The sequence below is a fragment of the Lygodium microphyllum genome, chromosome 19 (assembly GCF_053477565.2).
Source record: "Lygodium microphyllum isolate KBCC chromosome 19, Lygodium_microphyllum_v1.1.10, whole genome shotgun sequence".
NCBI lineage: Eukaryota > Viridiplantae > Streptophyta > Polypodiopsida > Schizaeales > Lygodiaceae > Lygodium > Lygodium microphyllum.
The window spans coordinates 81,597,295-81,606,484 of record NC_141153.1 but is presented as its reverse complement, the minus strand read 5'-3'; the positions used below and the strand labels follow the sequence as shown (position 1 = coordinate 81,606,484).

At 38.7% G+C, this 9,190-nt stretch overlaps 1 pseudogene; it reads left to right on the top strand.

Moving 5' to 3' along the window:
* Window positions 1–5,298: 5,298 nt before the first annotated feature.
* On the top strand, window positions 5,299–5,886 carry LOC148020088 (NADP-dependent glyceraldehyde-3-phosphate dehydrogenase pseudogene; annotated as a pseudogene).
* Window positions 5,887–9,190: the final 3,304 nt, after the last annotated feature.

The following is a 9,190-nucleotide window of genomic DNA, read 5'->3' as shown; positions in this document are numbered from 1 at the left end:
CTAGTGCACCTAGAAGTCCTCCTAGATGTATATAGGGCATGAAATCACATATATATAATTAGCTTTGAATGATTGGATGTATATTTCTAATACTCAAAAAGAAGTAAAGTTGATAATGTATTCAAACAAATACTAGTTGTTAAGAGGTTTGGTCATATTCAGGGACTTTATGAGAAATGAAAAATATGTGCATTTATTTTCGCATCTATAGGCACGTTTATAAACGTGGATATATAGACGTGTTCTGTATACTAGCGTGAATAGACGCGCTGATACACGCGCTTATAAACGCACACACTTTTTCGCGTGTACAGTGCGCGTCTATAGGGCCTTTCTCTTGTAGTGGTAGATCCTTTTTCCCGTTTCAAGTGCTGACTTGCTATGACAGGCTCTCAGAACATTCAAAAAGGTAGTACTATCTGGCATATTCCCTTGGCACAGCATCTGGGCATAAAGCAGGAAGGCTCCCTCACTTTCCTCTTGCTCAGCACAACCCAATATCAAAGTATTCCATGTAACTACATTTGGATACACTCTCTCCATTTGCATTTGTTCAAAATAGTTCAAAGCTTTAACAACAAGCCCATACTCAGCATATCCTAAGATCATTGCATTCCACAAAACTATATCCCTTACCCGTACTTGATTGAACATTTCCCATGCTTTTTCAAATAAGCCACATTTTTCATAACCTGCAATCAATGCTGTCCATGAGACAGTATCTCTGGTAGGCAGTTCAAAATGTGATTGGATAGGGCATGATTGGATGTGTATACGACATAATTACACCTGGATCATAAGGACATGATATACATGTATATATGACATGATATACATGTATAGGGCATACATGTATAGGACATGATATACATTACCAACTTTATTTCTTTCTGAGTATTACAAATATACATCCAATCATTCAAAGCTAATTATATATATGTGATTTTATGCCCTATATACTTCCAATCATGCTCTATACAAATGTGATTGGATAGGGCATGATGATTGGATGTATATACGACATAATTATCAGAGAAGTGATTGATATATGCACATGTTGCATCTATTGTGCACTTAACCTAGCCATGGCCAAAACTTATAGATCAAAGGTTGACTTCTGCATTTGCAATATATATATATATATATATATATATATATATATATATATATATATATATATATATATATATATATATATATATAGAGAGAGAGAGAGAGAGAGAGAGAGAGAGAGAGAACTGATCAATGCACTCATATGTCTCATTTGTTGTGCACTTAACCTAGCCATGCATAAACTTATAGATCAAAGCTTAATCGGTGATTCAAGGGGGTACCCTCACTTTTTAGGGTAGTCCCTTGATTCTCATTATTCTCGAGGAATATACATCACAATCAATACAATCAAAGCAAAAGCAAGACATACATGTCAATTCATAGCATGAGTAGATTGATGTAAATGAGTTGGCTTGTGCATATGCAAGCTATTCCAATCATGTCAAGGTGCACTTATAGCTCACATATAATTTTAGATAAGGTGGACCACATGTAACCAATGTGCACATGTCCTCTTTTCATCATCTTTAGCCAGTGTGTCCACTTGTTGGTGACTAAAATAGATCACTGTAAGGATACTTTGCAATACCAACAAGCCAACTACAAATCTCTTATCTATTAAATGTATAAGTAAATTAACTTGGTTAATTTGATGAGGTCAAGTTTTCCTTCCATGGACAGTGTGGTTGGCTATCAACTTCAAGGTTATGGGAACTTGCAGAAGTCAATGGAGCATCCTAAAAATGACAATACTCTAATTACTATATCAAGTCACTTCATGTACATATCTTTGATTGATTGATGGATAATATGCCCTTCTCTATCTCTTTCGTATACACCTTCATTGCATTATCTCTCTCTAGCTAAAAACCATTCGTGCTTTATCCACCTATTGATACTTGCATGCAATTGCAAGTGGGATGGTCTAGTAAGTCACCACATATGTGCCAATTGACTTGCCAATGTGTTATCTCTTATCCTCAATCTTTGTTATATATGTCACCACATAGGTCAATTGATTTGCTAGTGTACCATCTCTTATCTCAAGATTTTCTATATATTTCACCAGTATTCTCAATCAAAAACATCATATCAAGCATATCTTGCATTAATTAAGCAGATTGGCCAACCCAACATAAATGAAATTGTATGAATAGCAATGTAGATCAAGATCTTAGCTTAAATCAATGACACCTTTTTGCACAATATAAACTGTTAGAGTTTCACTACAACATATAATACCTGAAAATAAGAAAGATGCTTGATTTGTTGGACCACTATGCACATACAATCTATATATGTCATATTCCCTAAATGCATGCATTGATACTTACAACATGGAGGCAAACATTTTGATATTGAAAGACTAGAAAAGTCTTGTCATGTTGATCCAAAAGCAACCAAAAGCTAACATCTAATCAGTTTAATTGTTCCTGCGCGTCTATCAGCGCATGTAATAGGTATTATCTGCGTATATACACGCGCTTATAGACGTGCTATGCAAATATAATTTTTTTTAAAAAAAATTGTGGCTTTCTTTTCAAACCTATGCTTTCCTGCGTTTTTTGCGCGTTTTCTGCAGTTCGAGCTCGACATCACTACTCATGTCTATCTATCACTTCATGAAGACAATGAGGCAAGGAAATAAGAGTAAAAAGAGGACAGGAGAAAAGAAGAGCCAAAGAGTAAAGAACAAGAGCCAAACAGTAAGGAAGAGAAGAAGATTCAAGCAACTTACCAAGGGAAGGGAGAACGAGGACAAGGAGCTTGCAACCTAGCCGCCACCCGTCGAAACAAGCAAAGAAGGTGAGTTCTTCTTCTCTCTCTCAATCTTGCTTGCTTTCTCTGTCTGTTTGTCTCTCTCTTCTCTCTCTTTACATGCTATAGTCCATCATATATGGAGGTTTTTTTGCATGTTTTGAAACCATGTTAGAAAAGAAATGGCTCGACTGTACGCGTCTGTCAATGTGTCCAGATGACAGTGTAGACGCAGGTATAGACGCGCTGATAGACGCACACAGAGACACAGATATAGACACAGCATGTAATATGTTTTATCTGCACAGGGTAAAATGATTTTTCTTGTGTAGATGTGGAATCATGGATCCTCCGACACTGATCCTCAGTTGGAACACATGAACAACACCTTAGCGGAGTTTTCTAGAGGTGTTAGTAGCTTTTTTGGAGGTTTTCCAAACAAGGAGCAATTCATGGGGGAGATGACCAATTATCTTGGTCACCCTCCCACTACAGAGGAGGTTTTCAGTGTGGTGTTTGGGACACCTATCACATCTTTGCCTATCACTGCCGCAAAAACACCAAACCTTGGCACACCTCTACTAACAGGTACTCCACGCACTATGCATACACATAGATCAACTGATGCACATGGATCAGCTCAGGTACATGGATCAGCCGAAGCACGTGCATCTGCAGAAGCACGTGCATCTGCAGAAGCACGTGCATCTGCAAAAGCACGTGCATCGAATGAGGTAGAGGGTAGTGCCCGTCGAGGGAGGAGGGAGAGTCATGCAGGAGGACGAGGAGGTCGAGGGCTTTGTAGGGGTTTCCTAGGAGGTGGCTCTCAATCACCCTCACCAGGAAATGAGAGAGGTGAGCCTCCACAAATTTACTACTCTGTCACTGATGTTGGTGGTATCTTGCATGACTTTGAGGGGAGGGAAGTGATAGCCTACTTGAGGAGTGTCGTGCATGCCACATACAAAGATTGCGTGATTCCCTTCAAGCACCAAAAAAATGGTTTGTGGCAAGAGGTGCTGCGGGCAGTACATAGAAGGTACCCTAATCCCGAGAATTCACGATTCTCAGATGATTGGGGATGGTCAAAGGTGAGAGACGCGCTTCATAACAAGAGGTCTCACCTTACGAAGTGCGCCAAGGAGTCACTGCGGAGACAAGAGCAGGGGTGCCCTGGATATGGCCAACCACCCGATTGCCACCGTAGGGAGTGGAAAGAGGCTAAGAAGAGAGTAGCAGAGAAAATGATAAGTCTCCAGCATGTAGAGGTGTGACGTATCCAGATGGCAACCATGGGATCGTCGCATTATGGATCGGGTGGTAGGGAGTCATGGGAGGCTGAGTTTATAAGTATTATTTGATTTCTTTTTTAATTAAATTTTGTAATTTGTTTCACTTCATTATGTAGTGTGTTCCAATACGTTGTATGTTCAAATTGTTTTGTAGTATCATATTATTGGTAGGATGCCTACTCCTAGAGAGGTAGGCTACCATCGAGGTCATAACCGGGCGTCCACTTGGCAACATTTCTACAAGGAGGGACTCATCACGGAGGAGCAATATAATCGTGCCATGAGGATTCCACCACCAGAAGAGGTATGTTTTATTTTTTACATGAAAAGTATAGATAACTCCAATTTATTGTTTGTAATGGTATTTATATACCTTAATCCTTTGTGTAGGTGAACCCTGATGTAGTTGAGGATAGCGAAGGGGGGACTAGCAGTAGCAGTGGTGGCAATGGCAGTGGCACAGACGGCGGTGGTGGTAGCGATGATGATGCCTCTTCGGAGGAGATGTAGAGGAGACCTATGTATGCATGCCTCCCCTTGGCTTGTAGTTTTCATTTTTGATATGTATTACTTTCAACTAGTGCTTGTGACCATGACCATGCTTGAGGTCAGAAGCACTAGAACTCATCATGTAAAAACGTTTCATCTATATATATGAAATTTTGTGTTCTACATACATTGTTTTGTTTTCAGTACAAAAATCTTCGAAATAATCTTTCTCTGTTTTCCCTAAGCATACAATTTGATGTTGATGGGGGGAAAAAAACCAAAGAGCATGTGGCTCACAAAGCCACATGCTCTCTGTTTTTTTTTTCATACCTCTATTTTGCGCGTCTATCAGCACGTCTAAATTGCAGGATAAATGTGCATCTATTCTCGTCAAAAACTTGCAGAGTAAACACTTTTTTAGACACGTAGATACACGCATGTATAGACACACAATATGAATATATCCACTTTTTTATAAATATGATTATATATTTACCTAGCGCATCAATACGGGCGTCTATATGCGCATCTACATGGGCATGTAACTCTCACCATAAGCGCACTTTTAGATGCAAAATTGTAGATGCAGCAGTAGATGCGGTAATAAACGCGTCCGACATTTTTTATCACAGTTCAAATATTGCGTCTACAAGCGCGTCTATGGAGCCTTTTTGTTGTAGTGTACACTCAACTAAATCATGCTGATATGTTTGATGCCGACCTTGATCTTGCAGCAGCAAATATCGTAAAGGGTGGTTTCTCATACAGTGGCCAGCGCTGTACTGCTGTGAAAGTTGCTTTGGTTATGAAACCAATAGTAGATGTGCTAGTTCAGAAGGTAGTTTCAAAGATAAGTAAGCTAAATGTCGGTGCACTAGAAGAAGACTCTGACATAACTGCAGTTGTTAGTGAGTCATCTACAAAGTACATAGAAGGTTTGGTTTTGGATGCCAAGGAAAAAGGTGCTACATTCTACCAGGAGTACAAAAGAGATGGAAACCTGATATGGCCTTTGCTTATTGATAAAGTTCGCCCTGATATGAGGATTGCGTGGGAAGAACCTTTTGGGCCTATGCTTCCAGTCATTAGAATCAGCAATGTGGAGGAAGGAATCCACTACTCTAATGCAAACAATTTTGCTTTGCAGGGTTGTGTTTTCGCAAGAGATATTAACAAAGCAATCACGATTAGCGACGCAATGGAGACCGGAACAGTTCAGATCAATTCTGCCCCTACTCGTGGACCTGACCACTTTCCTTTTCAAGGTCTTCGGGATAGCAGAATTGGGTCATAAGGAATTACAAATAGTATAAACATGATGAAAAAAGTGAAGAATACAGTGATCAATTTGCCTGGTCCCTCATACACAGTGGGCTAGTTATACCATTATGGACACACCACACTGGAAAAGAGCGTAAAGAATTTGTAAAAAAGGCTCAAGAAGGAGAAATTGAGGCTAGAACACATCTTTGTGGAGCATGCTTTTGTGTTACGGAATGTAGAGGGAAGGAGAAAATTAGTTGGCTACTTCGAAAAAAGCAAAAAGAAAGGGGACGGATGGCTATTTCCAGAGGAGGCTTTCAACCTGCTTTTGATTCCTGGTGGAAGGGAGCGATAAATGGGGAGATGTTTTTGGTAATCGAATTTAGGAGGGGAAAGAGGATTCAAGGGAAAAGAAGACGATGTCAAAAGGACTGTGGAGGAGACGTCAATACTGAAGATAAGGAAGAGAACTCCTATCATAGCTGCCTCCTTGCCATTGATAATGTTCCCAAAGGCCACAGAGCATCGGGAAATATAGTACTTCAGCTGAAGAGGTCCCAGGATGCCCAAGAACTATTCTGTTGAGATTTATTTTGATCCTACACTTGAAAATCAAGTTCTCAAGATTTGAAATGTACTTGTAAGAAGGCAAATTAGTTCACAACTAATTGAGGTTGAAGCATGGCCTCATATTACTATATTTGCCAGTTCCAATCTCGAGCCAACCAAGTTGTACAATGTCATCAAGAACTTTGCAACAAAAGCACAACCCCTTCCTGTAACGCTTTCTACAGTGGGGAGTTTTGCTATAGAGAAGAATGTGTTGTTTCTTGCAGCGACACCCAGGATTCCTCTTCTCACGTTCCATGAATAGTTTTCTAAGTTGCTGAGGAGGGAGGGTTTGGAAATAAGTGATTACTATCAACCTGGATGCTGGGCTCCACATTATACAGTGGTTGTTAATGTTCCCACTAATCACACACAACACACAGCTAGCAGAACATAAATGTGGAGCTGAAGGAGACTAAATTCCTCAGTCTGTCCTAGCAGGCCATTTGAAGAAGCTCTAGTGATCACAGAGCAAATTACAAATGCACTTTCAAATTCCTCAATGGTAGATTTACAAGAGCTATATATTGCACCAGGCAAGGCATCATGGATGGCCTATTTGGATGTGTATTGACTTGATTCTGATGGATCGGTGTTCGATGCTGCTTTGTTTGCGTTAGTTGCAGCTCTTGCACATTTGAAAATACCAGATGTTTCTGTGAACTGATGATGGCAAGGTACTCCCAGCTAGCAGGACATCAGGAAAATTTCAGAATGGTAGATCAGATGAAAACCAACAATTGAAAATTTTAAAAGGCAAAAGATTGAAACTTGGGCAAGTTCCAGTGGCACTGACTTTAGCGTTGCACTCAAGACACATACTAGTTGACCCATCAGCTGAAGAAGAGTCAATTTTGAAGACATTCTCTTGAAGATTGGATGACATATTTGATGCTCTTGTATTCTAATTTATAACTTGATGTGGTTTTCTTGAGAGGATTGATTCTCTTGATTGATTCGTCTTGCCACTTGTACTTGAACCAAAAATTGTAATACACTTAAACCATGGCATCATATTCGTCTTGATTATTTGCTTCGCTTGATCTTCCGTCTTGGAATTTCTCAAGGACCTCTGTGGTCGCGACTTTGCTTTCGAAAACCCTTCGACAGCATTCAAGTCTTCTTTAAATAATGCAATAGGTACTTTCAATCAATTATTGATCTCTCTCACCCATCCATTCACTAAGCTTTATCCACTCAATTGAGAAATTAAATAGTTGAAATTTATCCATCAAATTTCATCCCTTTATTGATAGAATTAGTCCATTTACTGATTGCATTACTCTCTTAATGAAAACAATGAATTACAAGCCTTGTTTAGCATCAAGGCATTGCATTAAACCTCTTATTCAAGAGTGAATTGTTGTTTGGACTCGTTACTCTAATCTAATGTTTTGTTGATTTTGGTTTGATCCATGATAAAAATATATATAAATCCATTGTAAAGTGTAAGTCTAGCTATAAGTCAATACATGGTAAGACCCTCTCCCTACTCATCTTGTAGATTCCAACTACATTCAATTGCTTTGCACGGAATGAGATGAATGATTCTTTCAAGAAATGCATATCATGTTGATTGATTAGAGTAGCACGGCACTACCATACTAAGATTCCCACTAAGGAAGAAGATGGTTTTTGGGGAAGGTGATAAAAGAGAGATGACTCTCCCTCACTATCAAAGATCCCCAAAGGGTGCAACCTTTTAGAGCTATATATATCTCACCCTATGGAGACTAGGTCTCACCTATATATATGTAGACTTTGATCAATAAGAAAGTCTATGGGGGTGTACATGGTGTGTCTCTTCTCTCTCTCTCTCTCACATGTCTCAACATATCTTCTTTCTTTACATCTCAAATGATATCCCAGCTATCATGATCAACTATAACCAATTCCATGAAGAAGACAATTAGGAAGTATATTTATGTAGTATCTCTTCTATTCTTGATTCGTGTTCTTTTTGTACTTAAATTTGATGTATTGTGTATGTTATGAGCATCTTATGTTATGAATTTCAAGCATAGAAGAAGTTCATGTGATCATAATTTAGATTACAGATATATTGAATTGTAGATATGCATTGCTTAGACACCCTAAAAGTTTTCTATGATGTGCTATGACTCATAAGATTTCTTCCTAGCAAATCCATGCTCAATTTGAAGTTCTATGTTAAAAGTAATATCATTTTAGGTAAATTGGACTTGAAAGAGGAAAAAAATAGGACGATTAACTTTTTGTGCAGACTTCTATGACACAAGTTTCATCGTGATTACTCACTCTTGTATTTCTACGTTTCGCCAAAAGTAGCGAGATCATAATCTATTCTTGCCCAAAAGTAAAGCGATCACATTTTGAGTGTTGTCCATATTTATTGTCTATGTTGGGTTGATTTATTCTTGGACCGATTTCATCTCTCTCTCATTTTTGTCTATTTTGGGTCGCTTTATTCTTGCCCACATTTCATTATCGTGGCATTAAACATCCATCACTGCGAACTACCTGAGGTGGATTTTTTTCACTAGGAATTTGATCTCATTAGTCAGCATCATTAGGAATTTGTTTTCTGTTGTGTTTGACTTTTTTGTTTGCATTTTGCATGATGCACGAGCACATGCAGATAGGCTAGGTACATTTTCTTCAATGCATTTATAATTTTTGTGTGGACATTGTTTGATTGGATGCATAGCATGGATTCCAATTTGTATATCCTCTCAAAATCATGTATG